The sequence below is a fragment of the Mustela nigripes genome, chromosome 8 (genome assembly GCF_022355385.1).
Source record: "Mustela nigripes isolate SB6536 chromosome 8, MUSNIG.SB6536, whole genome shotgun sequence".
Taxonomy (NCBI): Eukaryota; Metazoa; Chordata; class Mammalia; order Carnivora; family Mustelidae; genus Mustela; species Mustela nigripes.
The window spans coordinates 83,288,840-83,314,548 of NC_081564.1; the positions used below are offsets into that span (position 1 = coordinate 83,288,840).

Sequence of the window (25,709 nt, forward strand, 5' to 3'; positions counted from 1 at the left end):
CTTTTGGGACTTCATCAAGATCAAGAACTTCTGCACAGCAAAGGAAACAGTCAACAAAACAAAGAGGCAACCCACAGAATGGGAGAAGATATTCGCAAATGACACTAAAGACAAATGGCTGATATTCAAGATCTATAGAGAACTCCTCAAACAACACACACAAAACAGATATCATATCAAAAAATGAGCAGAAGACATGAACATACACTTCTCCAAAGAAGACATACAAATGGCTAACAAGCACATGAAAAAATGTTCATCATCATTAGCCATCAGGGAAATTCAAATCAAAACCACACTGAGATACCACCTTATACCACTTAGAATGGCAAAGATTAACAGGATAGCAAACAACAAGTGTTGGAGAGGATGTGGAGAAAGGAGAACCCTCTTACACTATTGGTGGGAATGCAAGTTGGTGTAGCCACTTTGGAAAACAGTGTGGAGATTCCTTAAGAAATTAGCAATAGAGCTTCCCTATGACCCTGCAATTGCACTGCTGTGTATTTACCTCAAAGATACAGATGTAGTGAAAAGAAAGGCCATATTTACTTCAATGTTCATAGCATCAGTGTCCACAATTGCCAGACTATGGCAAGAGCCAAGATGCCCTTCAACAGATGAATGGATAAAGAAGATATGGTCCATATATACAATGGAATATTACTCAGCCATCAGAAAGGATGAATACCTAACTTTTCTATCAACATGGACAAAACCGGAGATTATGGTGAGTGAAATAAGTCAAGCAGAGTCAATTATCAATGATTTCACTTATTTATGGAGCATAAGGAATAACATGGAGGACATCAGGAGAAGGAAAGGAAACGTGAATTGGGATAAATTGGAGGGAGAGAAAAAGCATGAGAGACTGTGGATTCTGAGAAACAGGGTTTAGGAGGGAAGAAGGGTAGGGGGATGGGTGAGCCTGGTGGTGGGTATTACAGAGGGCACGTATTGCATGGAGCTCTGAGTGTGGTGCATAAACATGAAATGAAATCTTGGAAATGAACATGAAATGAATCTTGGAACACTGAAAAAATAAATAATAATAATAATAATAAAGAAATTATGGCACTTTTGTTAACCCTGCCAAAGATCAGGATTTCTGGATTTGGTTTTTATGATCTGGCTCATGGATAGTAAAAGTGTAGGTGATGAAGCAAGGAACATCATCCCTTTTTTGGAGGGGGGTTGGCATGGAAAGAACAATTACTTATGTGTCTATCACATAGAAACAGTTCAAGAATAAATTTACTAATCTAATTGTAAGGGGGAAAGAGACGGGGAAATGCCAAGACACATGAGGACAAGGACCTGAGAAGCATGATGCCTGGCCTATAAGAAAGCAACAGTGATTGGAGGAGGTGGGCACAGGCAGAAGAGAAGTCACAATCTCAAACAGATCTCTGGAAGTGTAGTGTCTCTACTGAATAGAGGGTTGCCCGTTGGACTTATTAGATTAATTCCCTCTTCATGGGGGAAAAAAAGCACAGAGTAAAAACCATGCTTAGTAGAGCTCATGAGCTTATGGGAACTTCTTCCCTAAACAAACACTGAAATGATTGTCCAAATTCAGGGTATGATATTTATTGTGTGTTTTGAAGAATGCCTGTTCCAGAGGCATCCCTCAAAATGATTATCTTATTGTCTTTCTGTAGAGCTAGGGTTTGGGCTCAGGTTTCTATCAAAGTCAGGAAATACAAATGACCCCACTGAACACAAAATGCTCCAGACTTAGGATTTCAAAATTAGGTATCAAAGTTATAAAGACAATGAACCATATTTTCACCTTCTGATGTTCTAGTTAACCTAGGCTAGGGCTACTTAGGAATACACCCAGACAGGTGCACGCTGCATTTTGTAGTCCTCATCTGAACTGTGTGGACAGACTCACCAGGATTCAGGGTAACATGACCTGGATGTGTATTCCAGACACTGTGTGGGGCTTGGGCATGTCCATTTACTTCATGTCTTTCAGCAGCAGGTGACCAAAAATATGTATTAAGTTCTTTCGATTTAAACAATAGTAAAGAATGAATTTGGTATTCTAAAATGATATGTACTATTTTATGAAAATGTCACCCTTTTGTTAGAAGTGTCCATACATAATTTTTCTGCTTGCTTTAAATGTAGTGTCCTAATTGATAGCCTTTTTGAAGTTAAATATGCTTCAAATAGAGACTCAAAGAGTCTGTTATCGCCAAGCAATTACATTTGGTTAATAACCTGGTTGTATTTTCTGTTCACACAGGACGGCTTTGTAAAAGCCTTAGCATTAATGGATTTTATTCACAGTGACAAAGGAAATATTAAAATTGCAATACAATTTCCTTTATCTTCTCTTATCTAAATGGGGAAGGCATCTGCAACATGGCATTAACTCACCCGGAGATGAGGAAGTTAAAATACTATTATTTCTGCAGAATGACCTTTCCACTACTGCATTTGCTTGGCTTAGAATCAAAATTTGGCTACGAAACATGTTGTTTAAAATATATGGAGCTGGAAATGAGCAGGAAATCCAATTTTTTCATATATGCAGTAAAACTTGTACAACTTTTCTCTAGTCCTTATTTTTATTTCCTAATATTTAAATCAAATTGTTGTCAGTGCTTTTTCTATATCTTTTCGTAATTTCTCGAGTCTCTATTACCTATTCTTTCAAATGGAGTAAGTAATGATAAAAACAAAGGCAAAGCTGACACTGTGAAATGTCAATTTTAATAGTCATTCATTCCAACTGAAAGATTAAAATGGATGAACTGATGCCACTAAAGAAATAAGCAGTAGACGTCTAACTCAATAGCAACTCTTACCATAATGCACATATATTCAAAAATACACGATATCTACACTGTTTTTCCAAGAGATACAAATTAACAATTGAATAAGTAAACTAAAGTCATGTTTTGAGGTCTCAGTCAACATTTTAAAATCAACCTGAGATTGTGGTTTGGATAGAAGCATCAGACAGAGTCTACTAAAAGAAGCCACTGGACACTCACAGCTGGATTATCAGTAAGTCATAAAACATCCCGTTCATTCATCCTTCTTTAATTTTGAGACAATGGTAAGCCAAGCATTTTTCTAGACACTAGGAAATGAATTGTGAATAAATTGTCACAAATGTAGAAACTGTTGCAACTTATATACCAGTGAAGGAAGAAGATACATAAACTTAAATTTCAGTAAAAAGTGATAGAAATCTGCAGAGGCTTTAACCCACTGAGCCACCCAGGTGTCCCACATGTACTTATCTTAAAAGAAATATATATTAAAAAAATATGGGTGGGTGTCTCAGTTGGTTATCGCCAAGCAATTACATTTGGTTATGATGTAATTACAACCGTGGGCCTGAAGTTGGGTGTTTGGGGTGACACACAGATGTGTGCAAAGCTAAACAGAGTCTTCCTGTTTCTACACATGCCCCCCCCCCCCGCCCCACGCCCAAGTCTGAACAAACTGCTTGGCTATAGAGAATTTTCCTCCACACAGATTTAATTAAACAAAATCATATTGTAAGAATCACCGTACCCTTAGACATCAGCTGAATCAACAAATGGATATTAAGAAATTTGATTTTATCCTTTGTTTTTAAATGTCTTACATCTTCTGTAAATAGGATCAAAATAAATCAAATAAGGAGCAGAAGCCTGTAACAGCAGGAGTTCGTGAAATGTAACATCTTGCAGAAGATGTAATCAGTGACTTACGGGTTACTGTCCTTAGGTTTGTATTTCTTTTTTTTTTTTTTTTTTTTTAAGATTTTATTTATTTGAGAGAGAAAGAGAGAGTGAGAGAGAGCATGAGAAGGGAGGTCAGAGGGAGAAGCAGATTCCCCATGGAATCTGGGAGCTGGGAGCTGGGAGCCCAATGCAGGACTCCAAAGGCAGTCGCTTAACCAACTGAGCCACCCACCCATATTTTTTTTAATATATATTTCTTTTAAGATAAGTACACGTGGGACACCTGGGTGGCTTAGTGGGTTAAAGCCTCTGCCTTCAGCTAAGGTCATGATCCCAGGGTCCTGGAATCAAGCTCCGCATAGGCTCTCTGCTCAGCAGGGAGCCTGCTTCCTCTTCTCTCTCTCTCTCTCTCTCTCTCTCTGCCTGCCTCTCTGCCTACTTGTGATCTCTGTCAAATAAATAAAATAAATTTTTAAAAATATGTACACATTAATAATTGTGATATTAAAAGGTTTTTAAAAAGCATTTCCTTATTTTTTCTTATATTTGATCCTTTAAAGTTTATTGTTGTGTTGCAACATGTGTTGCAATATTTAAATTCATGTGAAATCACATTGCTCAAATTATAATTAAAGCTCAAACAATATTATCTTAACATTGAATACAACGTTTTTGGCAAACAAAAGATGCTGAATGTAAGATAATCTGATTTTTATATCTAGATATGATCTTTATGAATTCACCTTGTATTCTTTTAGGAATAAAACTATGTATATATAGGGCGCCTGAGTGGCACAGTCAGTTAAGCAGCAACATTTGATTTTGGCTCAGGTCATGATCGCAAGGTCCTGGGACAGAGCCTCATGCTGGGCTCCGCACTCAGCAGGGAGTCTACTGGAGGATTCCCTCTCTCCCCTTCACCCCGCTTGTATTCTCTCTCTAAAATAAATAAATGTATTTATTAGTAAATAATTTATTAACATAAATAAAATGAAATAAATATAAAATTATATAAATATGTATAAATATATATTATATGTAAATATATATTAGATGCACACATGTATAAAGGAATGGAGGAGTACTATAATAGTTCCATCATCTCCACATTTTATCATCTTCCTATGATAAACACTTTTCCCTAGCTCTTCATAGTTTCCAGATTATATGCATTCCTGACCAACTTCCAACCCCAAACTTACATTGCAATTTCCATTAAATACACATATGAGCCTCTGATTTTAAATATACATTATTCTCCTAAAATCAACATTTTCCCACATGGCTCTATTATGGCTTAAATAAGGACAATTTATCCTCGTATAATTGATATGACTTCATTGTAAAAAGTTATCTAGTCTTGAGGCTTTGATCCCAGAAGTACAAGATAAAGGCTCCTCGTTAGTATAGTGGTTAGTATCCCCGCCTGTCACGCGGGAGACCGGGGTTCAATTCCCCGACGGGGAGATGGTTGCCTTTGGGGCGCCTGGGTGGCTCAGTGGGTTAAGCCGCTGCCTTCGGCTCAGGTCATGATCTCATGTTCCTGGGATCGAGTCCCGCATCGGGCTCTCTGCTCAGCAGGGAGCCTGCTTCCCTCTCTCTCTCTCTGCCTGCCTCTCCATCTACTTGTGATTTCTCTCTGTCAAATAAATAAATAAAATCTTAAAAAAAAAAAAAAAAAGAAGTACAAGATAAAGATTACAGAAAGAAAACACAATAATTTTAGCATGACTAGAAGTCTTTCTTGTTATAACTAATTTAGCTGGTTAAATGAAGAAACCAAACACACACATACACACACACACACACACACACATGTATGTATGTATACAGTTATTTATATTTGCTACTTCCAATAAATTCTTTTTAATTTTTTATTTCTTTTCAGTGTAACAGTATTCGTTGTGTTTGCGCTTTCCAATAAATTCTGATTCAAATGATTTAAAAAAAACTTTAACCTGACAAATTTGGAATCATACCAAACTTACTTTATTAACTTATATTTTAGGTCACTTAAACACTGAGGCACTTGCACTTTTTTTTTTCATTTTAGCTTTCATTTTACCCCAGAAATGTGGAAAAATATATGTGGTCTAGATTATACCAGGTCTAGGAATGGAAAGTTTAGCATAATGAGGACTCAATCAAGGTAGGGGAACTTTAAGTAGGGATTCCGCTTACAAGATAGTCACAGGCAGGACTCTATGTGAGATAAAGTCAGCTTGGGAATTGGACTCAGAAAATATTTAGGTCTAGAAATGCCTTGAACTCTGTTGCCATTGGATTAGGAGCGAGTGAGGAGAGCACAATGAGGGAGAGTCTGCAATGGAATTAACTCACCCATTTCACAACTGCACTGTGTGCATACAGGCATGTAAATTAATAGGTTTTATATTTATAAATAAATATATAAAGGGATATAGGAATAGAGCATGTTTTATGCCAAAAAGGGACAAATAATGACTTTATATTAAAATGTCAACTTGTACTATCTATGAATCTGGCCAGCATGTAGCTGAAAGGGCCAAAGAGCAGAGGGGAGAGTATTTGGGGATGAGATACAGTCCATTTTATGGACTATATATGCAGGCATGACAACAGATGTCTTCTCAGAATAGAGGCAAGGCATCAGAGTTTTTTTTAATTATTATTTTAAATTATTTTGAGACGATCACACTGTAAAGTGATGGGGGAGTGCCTGAGTAGCTCAGCCGGTTAAGTGTCTGACTCCATCTCCACTCAGGTCCTGATCTCAGGGACGTGAGTTCAAGCCCTACTTTGGGCTCCACACTGGGCATGGAGCCTAGTTTTAGAAATTAAGTCCTTAAAATGATGGATTTGTGTCACTTTAAATAGTGCATAGACTAGAGCTACATAACTGCAACTGGAGAGCACTACTGTTTTCTGATCCCAAAACTGTTTTAATGAAAAAGAGACCAAAGATTTTAATGAAAAAGAGATCAAATATTTTAATGAAAAAGAGACCAAAGGTTTACAGGGTCTTTTCCAAGTTTGCAAACATAACAGCAGGCCTGAGAGATGCCAGGTAATGGTTCAGTTACTGCCATTGCTACGACAGGACATGGAGCTTTGGACCTTTTTGCACATGGGAACTTTGTAAATGGGTTATCCACACTATCCCAGGTACAAGTAAATATTTTGGGGTTTGTTCATCCATTTAGATTTCCAATATCTAACATAAGTATATTTGCTTCAGTATATTTAAAAAAATAAAATAAAATTACATTGCTTTGGTCTTGCTTACATAGCACCTAATGTATCAAAACAGCTTAAAATATTCTTCTATGTTCTGTGGTGTTTAGAAAAGATAATAGATTTTCTACAGAAGGATGCTTTAAGAGAATCTCTATGGTCTGAGAATATTCTGGGAATTGTTTAAATGCTCTGAGTTCATTACTTAACACAGAAGCTCTCTGCCATGATTACACAGAGATAATTACTTCTGTTTATCGGCTTTTCCTATTGCTGTTCTTCAAATGCATGTCACATAACAGCAAGAAGGGACACACAACCGGTTCTCTCTACAACGCACTTACAGGGGCTACCTAGAGATCACTGTGTGTGGATGAAAAAAAAAAAAAAAAAGATTGTCTACCATGTATCTGTGATACGTGGTATCATGTATAGTATGGTATCATGGTATATACTACCATGCATAGTATCTCTGATCACATAATGTAGCTCAACATCAGTATGGAAATCAAAAGGTCTTTCGGTCCCGAGTTTGCCACTTGGTTGCTGAAGACTTTGCTCAGAAACTGTTACCAAACATACACTAAATAGGCCACAGGTCCTTGGGGGACAATGTAACCAGAGCATTATCCCTAGCTTTAAAGTACTTATGATTTAGACTGCTGGGGAAAAAAAGAGTAGAATACTTTAGAAAGTTCTAAAAAGTTACAAGATCATGTAAATTGTCAACAACTGATATTTCAGGCAAGGCTCAATAGTAATTTACCTGGGGCTTGACCAAAGAGTAAGACTTGGGCAAGGGGACCAGATCAAGGAAGGTATCCTAGGTGTTTCTATTTTTCTGAAGACGCTTTGGGCACAATTCTTATTTGTGGTTTAGATGAGACCATGAGAAAGAGTTGTGTATTTGCATACTAATTCAGTAATTTTCAAAGAAAGCTTAGTGATCTAATTCTAGACATATCTTTGTTAAGGACTAGGTATTTTATATATGTGCTGATAATTAATGGCTGTATAATTAAAATGATAGTTTTCTACTTCATTTGGTATGCATAAGTTTTATGTGGTAATCTCTGACTTAAAAGGATCAATTAAATATGATGCATATTTCTGTCAAAAAAAATCTTGACATAGAAAATTCATTTTTATAGCTTAAATCTATGGATTTATTGTAATACATGCATAGGAGGTATATATCTGGTTAAGAACAAATTATCTGCTCTAGTATAAGATAGGGGATTGTGAAAAAGTATTAGGACTGATTTAGAATGTCATGCTGTGTTTCTGAATAGATGGGGAGTTGAGTTCATATAATGAATGTCATTATTGGATCTAGAATGATATGCCTGGTGCACTGTCACTTACTTTGCTTACTAAGATTTTCCAAATGAAGCAAAGTGTGCATGGAGAAATTACTACAAGGTTGGGAGATACCACGCCTTATATGTAAAGCTCAATGTATCCTAAGTAGAAGCTCAATGTATGACATATAAAAGATGATGTGTTACATACAGAAACAGTATAAACCAAAAAGCTACCAAGTTTACCCTGGAAGCAGTACTGAAAATGGTGTCACCTTGGCTTTCTCTGAGAAATTGACTATTTTACAATGATACTTACCTTTGGGTTAAAAGTAGCAGAAACACAAGTAATTATGACACTTTAGGGTGAATTTCTTATAAAATAAAATCATGCAGTATAACAATTTTCTCTTCAACTGTCTAAAAGGCTCTTTATTTTTATTTTTATTTTGCATAAAAGTTCAGAATTGCTTATTCCCTGTTCAGATACTATACTGGATACTGGTGTGGTTTTGTCTCTTCACTCTGATTACATAGAGCACATACACACACGTAATTAATGTTATCTCTAACTACCGATCTTGTTTGTTTACAACATAGAGCAGGGCCCCTCCTCTATGTGAAAAAAAAAGCTGTAATATCTGAAATATTAATGGGCCTATTTAAAAATAAAGACTATGTTTTAGTGTGAGCATTACACGTTAGTGTTACTTATTACTGTAATTACAAAGTAAAATGAATTCTAGAGGTACTAAGGTAACTGCTTGAAATTTGTCGGCAGCAAGATATAAATCTTCTAAAATGTAAATCAACACACTCATTTCAATAAATCTTGAGATTTTACATGTATATGTGTGTGTGTGTATATATATATACCTATTTATACACACATATCTGTGTATCTGAAGTCAACACTATATTGTTTCAACAGCAGTTGTTCTATATTCTGGTGCAAATTCCTTATCTTGTTAAAGGACCAGCATCTTGTTAAAGGACCAGCATCAATCTATAAACTACGCACTATGCACTGAGAGCACAGTGTCAGAGACTCTGAGAACTGCGAATTGCACCAAAGCTGACTGAAGGCTTCAGACTTCGTGTGATTCTTCTTCTGAAGTCTCTCTCCTCTTAATACTTTTATAAAAAGCCTTCTGCGGACATCATTTAATGCTTATAGAATTCTAGCCTTAACTAGTTTGAGTTTTGTTTTCATCTTCGAAATTTCTTCTGAAATAAGTGTATTTTTTCTTTGAAAGAATTTCTACTGGTAATCCCTTTCCTTGGAGGTAGGGTTTTATCTCCACACTCCTGTAGTATATGGTCTTCAGCTCCCCACTCACAATGCGGAGTCCATTTTTCAGTGTTCGCCATCCTATGAAATCATGTCCTTTTTTTGTCACTGCTCTACTCCTTCCCAATTTTAATTATCACTGTTTGGTTTGATTAGTGCCTGCAGCTGTTACTGAAAATGACGTTGCTCTGTCCCCTTGCACATTATCCTCCTATTGTAACGGGCAGGCATTTTTGGTAATTAGATTATTGTTTACTTCAAAACCTGCAACTGAGCAGTCATTGTCAACCTTCAGACACATCAGTATGAATTCACACGGTACCTGCCATCTGTTCCTTTCAGGGCTTCATAACAGATCATTTCTGAATTTGAACTCTATCCTATCCTTCCACTGCATGGTGGATAAGAATACCCGATAATCATCATCAAGCAATATACCTGCATTTTCCTCACTTATATACCTATCTAGTTGAGTACTAAAATGCTTGAAGACTATAAATGATGTCAGCCCCATAAACCACAAAGTAGAAATGATCTCTGTTAGCAAACAAGAGAACTTGCATACGTTGCTCTGTCTACACTCGCCAAGAGAAAAATGAAACCTTAAGAACCACAGTCTCCACACAAGCTTTTCTTATGGATTTATTCACCTCATGTTTGAACACAGGGGCATCTTAACAATGTAGGAGACGCACTAACAGAAATCTATAAATTCAGATTTTGAAGGTTTGATATTTATTTTTATCTTCATGCAGTTATTCACTATATAAGAAACTCTACTGCAGTTATTCACTATATAAGAAACTCTACTCATCATCTACATGATGAATGATGAAAGTATAAACATTTTGGTCACAGAAACTTGGTTGGTTAGATTCAGCCAGCAAAGACCATTTCTTTGGAATTCGTTCTCCACCTTGACTTTGAAATTATTCTATCGTTCTATTCTAAGGAACTGACAGTCTTCTGTACTACAACATTGCGTTCAGACAAGGGCCCAACCCCCATGCTGCTGACTTCGAGTATCTTTCCTCCAGCTTTGACGCCCTTTCTCCATGTTATATGATCAAGGTCAACTGTCTGATGTCTGTTTTTCCCATTACACCTCATCTTGCATCTTGGGATTTTTCTCTGCTGCTCAACCTCTTTCAAAGCAATTTGTTTTGTTCTCCTTATAATCACCTCCACTTCTCTCTTTGCTATTTCCCTGTCCAATTTAGCCAAGATGGCAGATAAATGTCTTCTGATTCCATTTATGAATCATCTTCAAATAAAGAGATACATTCATTATGTTTAAGAATTAACACCCATAGCAAAAAATGTCCATGTGCAATTAAGGAAGAGGCTATTCATAACATCCTATTTAAATTTCTTATGTGTTTATTCAGTTCATGTTTTATGCAGGATGTTAAAATAGAACTATCTAAATAATATATGATACACATGGACAGAGTCTATAAATTCAAATCTAGAAGAATGGAGTGTTAATTTATTTCTATCTACCTTATTATAAAGAGAATAAATGACAAGCAGAAGTGGAGGTGTTAGAATTCTGTGGATCAGCTTGTTTAATAACCACTATTTGGAGGCAGCTGCTTGTCAATTTATATTCTTGAAGATTCACACCATGTAAATGTTGCCTAGAATTTCTCCAGGTGCACAAAACCCTCTCAAGTATAATCAATTAAAAGTGCATGAATACCATTTAATTTATCAACACCCATGGAGTCCTACTGAAACCAGAAAAGTTACTGCTCAATAAAGATAGTTGTTCACCTCAAATTATAATGTGATAAAAGTACTTTCACAATGAAATCATCCCATGTTTTGTATGTTCAGATTTTTAAAACTTGTATATAAAATTAATTTGCATAAAATAGGAATATGATTAAATACACAGAAAAATTTGTATATTCTTCTTTTTGTCTGTTTGAGTTCATGTTGTTTTATAAGTTATGTGCAGGGTTTTGGGGGTTCTGTTTTGTTGACATTTACCCTGCTTACTGTTCCAAGCTTCCTGGATTGGTGGATTTGTGCCTGACATCCATTTGGAGAAAGTCTCATCACTGTTTCATGTTTCTTCTGTTCCTTTCTCTCTTCTCCTTGAAGTGTTCCCATGACTTGGATGTTCTACCTTTTTGTAGTTGTTCTGTAGTTGTTCAGTTCTGGGTTTTTGTTCTCTTTGCTTTTTGAGGAGTCTTCTGATACAGTCTCTAGCACAGAGAGCCTTTCTTCAGCTATACCTAGTCTATTTATAAAGCGAGAGGCACTCTTCATTTCTGTTACTTTTTTTTTTTTTTTTTTAATCTCTGGAGTTTCTTTTTGGTTCTTTCACAGGATTCCCATCTCCCTGCTCTCAGTAGTTATCATGCACACTTGCTACTTTATCCGTTAGAGAATGCTCTATAGTAATCACAGTTATTTAAAATTTGCAGTCTGGTAATTCCAACACCCCTGTCACATCTGGCTCTGAGAGTCTCTTCAAACAGTATTTCTTGTCTTTTAGTAGGTCTTAATTTTTTCTTGATAGATGGACATGATGTACTGGGTAAAAGGCACTGATGCACATAGGACTTTAGTGACATGATAAGGCGATGTGAGGGAAGGGGAGTGTTCTCTAATCCCGTGATTAGGTCTCAGGCTTTTAGTGAGCCTACATGTCCTAGACTGGGAACATCATAAGTGTGTCTCCATTTTTTTCTCCCTATCTAGCTGGCACAGGATGGCTAGGGTGGGCTGGTGTTGGGCATTTTCCTTCCCAAGTTCAGTTAGGCTCTGGTGAGTTACTTTGCCCTGAAAGCAAGCCTTGCTAGGAAGAACCAGCAGCTCTCCATTCAAGTTGTTCTTTATCTTTACCTGCCAGAAGCCCAAGGGGTTCTTCCTCCATATTTATTGAGGGCATTTGGTCAAGGTCCCCAAGGTAAATCCCCTCCTGTGATTGGGTCTCTCTGGAGCTGTGACTCACAGCTGCCTGTCTACACAGACCTTCCAGTAGTTCATCAATTCAGTTCAGATTTTCCTACCCAGCACTCATTACCATGGAGCTTTCCACATTCTGCTTGGACCCCCTGTATTTACCTGTTTCTTTGGTCTTGGGGGCATTGGTGTGACCTGTGTCTTCTTTTCTCTGGAATCTCTCAGATTCCAAGAGTTGATTTCTCAGACTTTCCAGATTTTCACTTGTTAGAATGGAGCGGCAGCCTCCAAGTTCATTACATGAGGAACTGGAAACCAGAAGTCCACCATTTGAACGTCAATTTTTAAATTTTAATCTTTAAATGAGATTTGGTCACTAAATTTTTATAATAAAAACATTTAACTGAAGTAAAACTTCTGATTATTTAGATACTTGATTTATCAAATAAGAATTATTTCTCATCTCTCCAGGACTATACTTTAACAAGGATTTCTACCATCTGTTCCTTTAGTGGCTTATTACTTCTATTTTTTAGGTTTATAGATAAAGCCAAATTTGTAGAAATGGTTGCATTGTTATACACTTGTTTTCTATACACTCACTTGTTTTTCTTCAAGTGGGAGAATTTGTAGTATGTAAATTAGATCTCAGTAAAATTGTTTAAGAAAGTGAAGAACCAGATAAATTTAGTTGGATATACAATCAGTGGATTTTTTTTTTATTCTCTTCAAATATTTTGCCTCACTGATTTGGAAAATCAGTGTTTAATTTTATATAACAACTATTTTTTCCCTAAATGTGGATATGCATTAGTCATCACTGGAATGACCAGAAATAAATCTTTGAGTGTTAAGGAATTGAGATTTTTTACTTGACAAAAATGGGAAAATTAACATTGTTTTCAAGAGCCACAGAACAAATTTCATGCCTATTAACCTATCACTGGTTTTTCTGGAAACCTTTAATATAACTAATAAACATAATTGTCCAATAAAATAAAGATACAGGAGATTGTATGTTTTTAAGTAGTTTCACACCCTTTGAATTGCTATTAGAGAGGGATAAAAAATTAATCTAATTTTAGACTATAAATTATAATGAAACTAACACATAAGAACATGAAAGTATTCAACCATCTTTAAGTCAACTTTGAAATTAATGTCAAGAGGAGAGCCTAATATTTTGCTGATAAGCCATGATTTTCCACTTAATAAGTACCTTTTAAGAAACTCACATTTTATTAAAATGATTAATTCACTGTACTAGTTTCCTAATAGCACAAGAACCATGGTAATTGAAAGGAGATAACAAGAGTTTTCAGTAAAAGTAATATGTGAGTGGTGATAGGGTCTGCATTCCAGTATCAATTCAAATGTAAATATGTACCCACAGTATTGATACCCTTTATAGAACCAGCAAAGATGGAAATCTTCTGCTTGGTTACTAAAAGCATCCTTAATGATGATGGTGAATGTACTGTAAGATTTAGCACTAATCAAATCCAAAATGCCCTTTTATCTTTCACATTGAATCCTAACAAACCTCACGCAAAATCTCTAACAGAAAGAAGTAAAATTGCACCTCAGACAACCACATAAAACACTCTAACAATCCCATTAGTATCAAAGCTATTGAATCTGCCTGGAGTTTTGTGACAAGACTCAGCATCTGTTTTGCTAATCCCATTTATGCAAATAAAGAGTATTTTGTTCTATATGATGATCTGAGAAATCTGATCTGCATCTACAGGGACTGGAAATTCCCTCTACCTATGGATTTGGAACTATGCAGACCATTAAATGGTATTATCAACAGCATGGGAACTGGGTATTTTTAGCACATTCAAAAAAAAAAATTCTTAGTAGTGGTACTGGGGTTTATCTGCTGGAGTGAATCCACTTGACGCTACAGAGAAGCAACTACTCGGGTCTGAATTCCCTTCTGAGGCACACTTTTGCCAGGAAAACAGAATCTGTACAATTTTATTGCATTTTCATAAATTTATGTACTTGCCAATTCTCCATAGTGACTGAATTTGGAGTTTGAAGACAGGAGATACATCCTAACTATAAAATTCTGAAGTCCCATAAAAATATAAATTATCACACTATATTATGCTTCTATGAAGTTGTTAAAGAATTTCTATTATCTGAGTAAGTGGTGTTGCATCCTTTGAGATATCAATAAAAACACCTAATTAAGGTAGGTGTGCCTGCAAAGGGGAAAAAAAAAAGCTCCTCCCACAAGAAAGGTGAAGATGAATTTCTAGAAAGGCAGTATAATCCTGGTAGTTTCATGTGGTTGGCAGGAACCCCGGCTTCTAAATTTCTGCATCTCTATAATCTTTGATAACTGCTAGACACTGGGCGGTGGTGTGCTGTTTCACAAAGGGAGAGGTTGGAAGCGCAGGAAGAACGTGCCGCATGCTACTACAATGTCTTGGAAGTGCCACCTAACCACACCGCAGACAGCCCCCCGCCAGGCATCAGTCACAGGGCCACGAAGAGCAGGGAGGCGGTCTATGTTACAGGTGACGATGTACAGAAATAACAATGGGATATTACAACTAAAGCAGAAGGTGAACATGGATATTGAGAGGCAGCAACAGTCCCTAAAACAACCAAAAATGTATCTCCTTTAATTATGAAGCATTAATCTTTATGAATCCCCCAGAGGAATTTTTTTTCAGTTCAGCATATTTAAAGTTAATATTAAAATACAACTATCCTTTATTATTGTTCCTAATTCTGCCATAGCAAAGAACACTGTTACTAAAGAACTTCAGTACCCCACTTACACATTACCCTCCGCACCCTCCTCCTCAGCAAAGGGGAGTCAACTTCTCACCATCTCTGCCAATAGCCTTCTCTACCTATCTGAATACTCTTTTCTAGATCTTTGTCTCTCTGGGTGGCTTGAGAGTGTGAGCTAGATTTTTGGAGAGAGCGTGGATTAATTGGGGCAAGTATCAAAGCCTACAATTTTCAGCCCCAAAGGCTGTACTTTTCTTACCCTTTGCTCTGAAAATTAATGTATTCTGAGCTATGCTGCCTTTCCATCGCATGACAGAGGGAGCATTTCCGGACTTTTTCCAGTTGATTCTGCTACGTTTGTCTTTGTCTTCACAGTGTACTGTGCATTGCTGTGTTCAGTCTTAACAAGATGAAAAGAACACACGGGGTGGCACTTATTCATTCCACAGTCACACCAGAGCCCTAATGTCCAGTGAATCCAAGGTGCGGCTTTTCCTCTGGGTAAGATGGCACCCACGGGCGACCTAACGTCAGTGCCGGCAGAGTGAACCAAAGTAAGCCAAGGACACATAAGAGCTGGTGGAGCTCCACAGGGCTGCCAGGGTGTAAATTGGCAGAAAACAGATTCTAAAAATACCTGTGTGAATTAAATTAAAGAATTTAAATACCTGGATGTAGAGAGTTGTTGGTTATCATCAGGCATTTTTATCACTCTTCTTGATAGCTGGCTCATTACTGTGAGTGCACTGATGTGTAGATGTATACATACATATGCATATGCTATAGCATATATATATAAAATATACATGTGATGTATATTAATTGTAAGAGTATATTATTTCAGTCTAGATTTGCAGATGGCTTAGAAGTTTCTGCCAAAGAGGCTTCTTATGAAAAAATTAAACATATAAGTCAATTCAACTTTCAGAAAACAGGTAAGTTGGTGAATATTTAGAAGCAGATAAAATATATGTAAGCATAGATATGTTTAATAGAGATATTATATTCATATATAAGACCACTACATTTGATAATTATAGATAAAACATGTATAAAAGTATTTGTGTAAGAGTATTTGTGTAGGTACGCACACACATGTCCTCACAAGATCTCTGGACAGGGCTGGGTTCTAGCCCATACTCCAGGAACAAGGTGTGTAAGAGAGTTACTGAATTAGGTCTTGAGCCTCCGTTTGCAAAATAAGGGAGATTAGATTATTCTGGATAATTTCTCAGTGTTCTCTTTCAAAATGTCTATGTCTTTCAGAAAACCCTAAGAAAACAAAAACAAGGAAATAGGTCATTTCTGGACCTATTAGTTCTGGACCTATTCATCCATAAATAAAGCTATTTTAACTTAGTTGAGTACTAACTAGGATCTTCATTGAGAATCTGCTCTTGTTGTGTATGAAGTAACTTCACAATACATACAGGACTCAGACTAAGTCAATTTATCTTTGTAACACTTTGTAACTAAATGGAATTAAGCATGGCTTCAGTCTTACCTCCTCTTAGGTGGGGTCAACTCCAAAATTCTTTGTCTTTTAATTAACCAAGAAATCATTCTTATGATTTTTATTCCAGCAGATACCCTGGACTCCTATATAAAATCTTTAAAATTGAAGTAATATATCCTTTTTAGGAGGACCAGCTTTATACCTTTTTTTAAAATCTTACATATATAATAGGTCCTTTAAAAAGATGAGCCAATAATAAGAATTTTTTTTCAAGGCTATTGACACAGTATGGAATGTGGATTGTCTGAAAATTATGTGTTCAAATGTGAAGATTTATAAAGTAGCCTTATGCCGACATGAGAATTCAGAGAGAATTCTATCAATGCCATGTCCTCATTCCCATATTAACAAGCAGACTCTTTGAAAGCAATAAGAAGAAGGCATGGATTTCTTCATGCTTCATCTTGGAGCTGCTCTGACCCCGATCAGAAGGCTCACGAGGGAAGAAAAGGACACAGAGGACTCAGAGAACTCGCATGGTAGATGCAAGTTGAGGTTTAGGGGAAGCAGTTCATCGCTGGTATTGATGGCATGATCATTTACAGCACAATCAGGGACTTCTGAGTGGTCCAGCTCAAAGGGACCTTAGAGACCATCCATTCCTCGCCATTTCAGGTTGATCGGTGAGAAAAGAAAGGCACAGGTGAAGTAAGTGGCTTGTGCAGGATTTCAGACATTTTGTGGGAATACCATTTCACGTAAACAGGACTTTCAATGCCCCTCCTGTCTCTCCTCATTACCCACGTGAGGACTCATCTAACTTTTCAATCAAAACAAAAGGAAATTGAGAACTTTTGCACGGAGACCTTTTTTGCATTACACATCTGTTCCATCGTATAGCTGAATTTTGACAGATAGTAACCTCGATAAAGACAATAGCCCTACCAGACAGAAAATCAAACATTGCAGGACATGCGAAAAACCAGGATGGAATCAGGCTTAAAATTGTATTTGAGAGGCACAGAAAAAGCAAAAATAGGATGTATATTTATCCATACTTCCACAAGTTTAAAACAATATTGTATGAACTCAAAAGGAAAGCCCTCCCCTGCAAGGTCAAAGGTCAAAGGTCACCACCATCTGCCCTTTAAAACACTACATCCCTTACTGAAATTACAGTGCCCACAGGACAATGGCATTTTTAAAAAACTAATCAGTGTTTCTCCTGTGGATCATGGTTTTATTGCCTTATTTCAAAAATCTCAATTACGAGAATAAAGAATTTTGAAAAGAGGCTGAATCAAAAAATTTTTTAAAAGTTGAGCTTTTTCATGTGCTCGGATGCATCCATCCTTGAAATGATGAGTGGAGAGGTAAATGAGAAGTGGGGAAATAGATTCCATTTCTCACTAATGAGCTGATGTGTTTCTTACTTCTACATAACTTTATAATGCAAGAGGTAAACAACTCTAAAAAGTCACACTAAATTTTTTATTAGGGTTTTCTACCTTATTTTGATATTTTCCTGTGAGGGATTCATTTTTACCTCCATGTATTTCTGCTGACCTGAATGGACATGCAGCTATCAATGCCCAAAGCCCTTGCAAGACAAAAGGAAGCATAAGTAAAAATGACATTAATTCTAATAAGTGTGGCTCTCATTCTTCAGTTTAGTTAATAAGTCCTTGCTAAGGCAACATTTTCTTGGGAAAGATACTAGAACCAAGTCCCCATTAATGCCTTTAAACTAGCTTTCAAAGTTCTACAAACAAGAAAAATACCTAATCCAAATCAAAAGTGAATTGATTTGCATAATAAACTTTTCTCTTCTTCCATGCGCAAGGTAAAAGAATTCTCTGAAGGTTGTTAAATTATGTTTCAGCTTTATTTCAGTGCACCTGAAAAGTATAAGATCATGAATCTCACCAGTGGAGAGGATACTAGTCCCTCCATCCTGTTTGAGATCCACCCATATTTTGATAAAACTGTTCTGTCAAACTTAGCTATATTATTGGCGAAATTAGCATAGGTGAAAGCAAAGACAGTGCCAAAATTGGACTTTTATTTGGAGGGAAATAAAGAGCTATTGTGCCATGACCCAACATATTTTGGGAAGACCAGTATATCAAAAGGACAGAGATGGAAGACAAATGCAGAATCAGGGGTGCTGGGGGAGAGGGTTCTAGGGCTATGCAGGAAAGAGAGCATGGACTGGCCATGCAGAGGCCAAGATGTGGTATAGTGCTCATTTATATGCATTAGATATGCTTATATATAACATAATAGGATTATAAATAAGCAGAAGTTATGGATTATAGGCAGCACCATTATTTTTCAGACATTTGTGGGTTTTATGATCAATAAGCCTGATTTTACATTTATATATGCTGACCCTCCAGAAAAATTAATTACAGAATTCCAAGTGCATACATTATTCTGAAATACTTTATGGTTTTAAATTACAAAAAAAAAAAAAAAAGCGTTGCTGTAAAGTGAACCAATCTTTCATCACCTAGTAGAATTGATGTTGTTCTTAATATAATTGTTCATAATATAATAGCCTCTTATTTGGCTACAAAACTTTTATTTCAATACTTCATTCTGACCTGACCAGATGAATAACACTTCATGGCATTTTCCTGCCCATTCCCTGCCCTACATAAAACTAATATGCAACAAGGAATAAAGTGACCATTACACGATGCAAAAATACTGAAGGCCTGCTTTGAAAAAGGTGTCACGTATCTATTTTATATACTGGTGAATGAATTAGAGTGCATACTGTATTATTCCATTTCTATAAAACACTAGATATACAAACTAATCTACAGTGAAAGAAAGCAGATGAGCAGTTGCCTGGGAGTGGAAAGGTAGGGAAATTTGGGAGGAAGAGGCATGAGGATACTTTTTGGGATGGTGAGATATGCTCCCTAAATTGGTATCATGGTTTTATGAGTAGATGCATGACAAAACGTACTAAGTTTTACAACTTAAATACCAATAGTATTATATATCAACTGTATCTTAATAAAAAGGTTAAAAATAAGTATAGTTGCATTTACAAGATTTCCATTTCCCAGAGGTATTATAATTTGTCTATTTCATTGAAAATCAAGTTCCACAGATTTCTAAAACTATCATCACTGTCTTATTTGATATCAACTGCACTTCCTTATGAATTTTTTGTTAGTTTTGTGAAAACTTTTACAGAATAGTAGCTTGGCAAATTAGTACACATTAATGGGAAACAAACTTTTTAAATTTTAATAAATTTTAAGAGTAATTAATACAATTTTAGAGTAATATGTGAGTCTTACAACACAGTTCTGAGCAGTATTAAAATCAAAATAAAAGAATTTTTGAATGCTGAGACCTACCAAATCTGAATTAAAATCCATATTCTACCAATGAGAAATAATCTTTATAAAAATCAGGTGAATACGAGTTTCACCACTGCTAGTCAACATTGTATTAGAAATCCTAGCCTCAGCAATCAGACGACAATAGAAATTAAAGGCATCTGAATCAGCAAAGAAGAAGAGAAGAACTCTCATTCTTTGCAGAAGATATGATGCTTTATGTGGAAAACCTGAAAGACTCCACTCCAAAACTGCTAGAACTCATACATGAATCAGTAAAGTGTCAGGATATGAAATCAGTTACATTTCTGTACACCAACACCAAGACAAAAGAAAGAAATTAAGGAGCTGATCCCACTTACAATTGTGACCCAAACCAGGAATAACTAGGAATAAACCTAACCAAAGAAGCAAAGAATCTGTACTTAGACAACCATAAAGTATTCATGAAAGAAATTGAGGAAGACACAAAGAAATGGAAAAATGTTCCATGCTCATGGATTGGAAGAACAAATATTGTGAAAATGTCCATGCTACCTAAAGCAATCTACACATTTAATGCAATCTCTATCAAAATACCACCAATTTTTTTTTCAAAGAAATGGAACAAATAATCCGAAAGTTTATTGGGAACCAGAAAAGACCCTGAATAGCCAGAAAAATGTTAAAAAATAAAACTAAAGTTGGTGGCATCACAATTCCAGATATAAAACTCTATTACAAAGCAGTAATTATCAAAACAGTATGGTACCAGCATAAAAATAGACATATAGATCAATGGAACAGAATAAAGAGCCCAGAAATGGACCCTCAACTGTATGGTCAACTAATCTTCAACAAAGCAGGAAAGAATGCCCAATGGCAAAAAGACAGTCTCTTCAACAAATGGCATTGGGAAAATTGGAAAGCCAATGCAGAAAAATGAAACTAGACCATTTCCTTACACCACACACAAAAATAGACTCAAAGTGGATGAAAGACCTCAATGTGAGACAGGAATCCATAAAATCCTTGAAGAGAACACAGGCAGCAACCTCTTTGACCTCAGCCACAGCAACTTCCTAGCAACTTCACCAAAAGCAAGGGAAGCAAGGGCAAAAATGAACTACTGGGACTTCATCAAAATCAAAAGCTTTTTCACAGCAAAGGAAACAGTCAATAAAACCAAAAGACAACCGACAGAATGGGAGAAGATATTTTCAAATGACGTGTCAGATAAAGGGTTAATAACCAAAATCCAGAAAGAACTTATCAAACTCAACACCCAAAGAACAACTAATCCAATCAAGAAATGCACAGAATACATGAACATACATTTCTGCAAAGAAGACATCCAGATGGCCAACAGACACATGAAAAAGTACTCAACATCCCTTGACAAATCAAATCAATACAAATACAATTTGTATATACAAATCAAAACCACAATGAGATATCACCTCATACCAGTCAGAATGGCTAAAATTAACAAGTGAGGAAATGACAGAAGTTGGCAAGAATGCAGATAAAGGGGAATCTTCCTACACTGCTGGTGGGAATGCAAGCTTGGGCAGCCACTCTGGAAAATAGTATGGAGGTTCCTCAAGAAGTTGAAAATAGAGCTACCCTACAACCCAGCAATCACACTACTGAGTACTTACCCTAAAGATACAATGTAGTGATCCGAAGGGGCACATGTACCCAAATGTTTATAGCAGCAATGTCCACAATAGCCAAACTATGGAAACTATGGAAAGAACCTAGATGTCCATCAACAGATGAATGGACAAAGAAGATGTGAGATTATATACACACAATGGAATACTACAGAGCCATCAAAAATCCTTGCCATTTGCAATGATATGGATGGAACCAGAGGGTATAATGCTAAGTGAAATAAGTCAATCAGAGAAAAACAATTATATGATCTTTCTGACATGAAGAATTTGAGAGGTAGGAGGGGGGTATGGCGGGTAGGCAGGGAGAAAATGAAACAAGATGGGACTGGGGAGGGAGACAAGTCTTAAGAAACACTTAATCTCAGGAAACAAACTGAGGGTTGCTGGGGGTTGGGGGATAGGGAGAGGGTGGCTGGGTTATGGACATTGGGGAGGGTCTGTGCTATGGGGAGTGCTGTGAAGTGTGTAAGACTGATGATTCACAGACCTGTACCCCTGAAGTAAATTATACATTTAATGTTAATACTTTTTTTTTAATCAGGTGAATGCTGTTCCAGGTGTGTATGTATGTATGTGTTCCCAGATATAGATGAATGTTGAAGAAGAAAGCATTTGCACAGATCTCTATGTATTGAACACCCGACTATCATTTTAATCCATCTGCATCTCTAATCTTGATTATTCCCCTGCACAGGCCCTTGTTGACCTCACCGTAACTTAATATCCATGACACTCATGGAATTTTTACTTGAAGTGAAATGTGTTCATATAATGTGCAAATTTTCTTTGGTGTATACTTCTCTAGTCTTCCCTGTAATCAAGAAATGTACCACTGTCTTTCCCTTTAAAGGAATTTTTTTTTTCCATTAGGAAACAGAAGGATTTTTATCTGCAAAGGTTAACAGGATATAATGAAAATTAAAGTGATATAAAATGATATTAAATCCAGCCATGTAATTTTGCATAGCTATCATAAGGACCTAAAACATGCCCTTTAATAACTTTCATTTTTTAACTGTAAATAGGAGTTTGAGATACTTTCCTTACTAAATATTAGTTATTATCTGTAAACAGTGCACAAACATACTTGATCTTCATTATAACTTTCTATTTAGGAGATTTCAAGACATTCAGCATTCTGCTTCACAACGCCATTAAAGATATATATAGACATATATAAATAATTGTATCTAAAGCAAATACTTCCACAATGGATTAAAAATGTGTAAAGAAATTAACAAATTAACAAAATTTTTTAAATGGGAGATGAATTCATTAGTGTTTAAAATGATGCTCCACTTAAACCAAAAATGAAACTGCCCAAATATTTTATAACCTTTAATTACCTGGCTTTTAATTACCTGAGAACATGATAGAAGTAGAAGCCGTTTTGAGTTATTTCTTCACGAAGGGTATACAAGACATGAAAGACAGTTTTTCTTAAACATCTCTTCTATTAATTTTGATAAAATAGATGTCAAAGTCTAAATAAAGTTCTATATAAATTACGTATTGAGATCATAAGTAACATTTATTTTTTTTTACCTATAGTCAGCTGATTTATTCAACAGCTTAAAAGATTGTTTTTGGAAAAAAAAAAAAAAAATCCAGTGGCACCTGGGTGGTTCAGTAGGTTTAGTGGCTGCCTTCTGCAGGAGTTATGATCCCAGGGTCCTGGGACGGAGCCCCACACTGGGCTCCCTGCTCAGAAGGGAGCCTGCTTCTCCCTCTCCTTCTACCACTTCCTCCTGCTTGTGCTCTCTCACTCTTTCCATCAAATAAATAAATAAAATCTTAAGAAAAAAGAAAAAACATTCCCATCCTGGAACCTGGATCCTGGGATCCCCTGGAATGAACACCCCACAAGGAGCCTCCGGGTACAGAAGCCCCCATGGTTCTAGGACCCAATAACCCTTAGGGACTAGCTAATGCTAAGCAGAAGCACCCCCGCCCCCAAAGACATTCACTGTTCTGGATCGAAATGGGAATCCAGAATTTATTACTCAGCCACAGCGTTCCTGTTAAATAATTTCCCTTGCATGCTTCTCTAATTTCAGAAATGTTTAAAGAGGTAAAAATATGACTGAAAAAAAAAATGCCAAAGAATTTGGAATGTCTTACTCGCTCGTAGAATCATTCCAGTTTTTCACGCCTTTGAAACCTCCCACTATGTGGCAGGTGTGGCTCAGCACGAGGACCCACACGGCAGCTGTGAGTGCACCCCCCACCCCAGCTCTCCCGAAGCTCACATTTCCATGAGGAATAAGAAGAAACACCCTGTTCTATTGCAGGGCAGCCTGTGTATGTGCTACAGAGACAGGGCCCCACACCTGCTGGGAAGACGGGTGCGCTGAGACTGATCTCAGCAAACCAAATGAGAGGGGGAACCACACAGGTACCGAGGGAAAGGGAACTTCAGGCAGAAAACCCCCAAAATCCTACGGCTTGGAGATCCACAAGGGCACATTGAGTTACAGGAAATTTTACATGAAAGAACTTCAAGAGAGACGGATTTCTACATTTCCCCAAATATAAATTAATCAGTGCTGCCCTTTTTAGGATTTCGTGTAAATTCAAAAACCCCTAAATACATTATACTGATACCATTGGACCTTCTGTATATGCAATACACTTGTCATATCTGTATATACGTATTATTGCTCTTAAAGAAGCGGCCTTAAACCAAACTTTAAACAACACTTGAACTTCTTAACAAAGGGCTCAAGACTCCAAGAAAATCAGAAGCCATCGGTCCCTTTTCTCCCCCCTCAAGATTTTATCTATTTATTTGACAAAGAGCACAAGGAGAGGGAGAGGGAGTAGCAGGCTCCCCACTGGAGTGGGAAGGGGGGTGGGGATGTGGGCTTGATCCCAAGACTCCCCGATCCTGACCCCAGCTTAAAGCAGTTGCTTAACCAACTGAGCCCCCCAGGCCCCCCAGCCATCAGGCCTTTGAGAGGACTAGCCCCAAAGTGGGCTAGCACCCCAAGTCTGCCAAATTCTCCAGGTCCAAGCAAACGCTGAGGCTAACAATGAACTAATGGGCAGGAAATAGACAAGCACATAGGAATAGGATGAATAGTTATTGTCACTTTTACAGAAAATTCGTGCACGCCCGCCGTGTTTCAAACCAAACTGGAATTTAACATCAAATTGTAAGTATATTCACTTGTGTAGTCTTTAAATGCTTATATATTTATCCATCAACAATTCTAAAACTATTTAGTATTTATTAATGGATACATTTAATAAAAAGTTGGTAGCTAAACAGAAACTTGCATAGCAACAGAAACTAGAAAAATAGATCTACGGTATGACTCAGCAATTCCTCTTCTAAGTATCCGCATGCAGGACACAGAAGTGAAAGCTACATGCCCATGTTTGTTGCAGTATTTGTCACAACAGCCAAGATCCAGAAATCAACCCAAGTGCCCATGGGCAGATGAACGGATAAAGATGTGACTCTATATTTACACGCACACACAAAATGGCACACTGTTCAGCATGAGAAGAACATCTGTCCCCTGAGGAAAACTGGGTGGAATTTGAGCACATTATGCTGAGGTAAGTCAGAGGAAGACAAATACTGTGTGGTGTCTCTCATATATGGAATCTAAGGATTCATAAATTCATAAATAAATTCACAAACAGAGTAAATGGTGGTTACCAGGAGACAGGGGTGGTGGCAGGGCAGATGTCATTTCAAGGGACAAAACTGCAATTAGTATGTAAGTCCTAGAAATCTAAAGCACATCATAAGGAATTCTGTAATCAAACTTGTTAAGGGGCTAGAACTTTATTCCAACCATTAAATTATAATTATGTCATGGTGTGAAGGTGCTAATTATGGCTAATTATATAATCATTTTATAATATATAAATGCATCAAATTAACAGGTTGTACATATTAAATTTACACAATGTAATATGTCAAATGCTTCAATAAAAAATACAGAAATTTTTTTAAGCCCAAAACTCAGTGAAACATGTGCAATTTAAGTTGACATAAAGATGTTCATTTGACCACTGTAAATGACACATATATTCTTTTAGCAGAACTGACTCAAATTAC

The 25,709-nt window shown here is 36.7% G+C and overlaps 1 non-coding gene across 1 annotated transcript; it reads left to right on the top strand.

Moving 5' to 3' along the window:
• The first annotated feature begins 5,084 nt into the window (after window positions 1–5,084).
• Window positions 5,085–5,156, top strand: TRNAD-GUC (transfer RNA aspartic acid (anticodon GUC)). The gene has a single exon. It is a non-coding gene; the product is annotated as a tRNA-Asp (tRNA).
• Window positions 5,157–25,709: the final 20,553 nt, after the last annotated feature.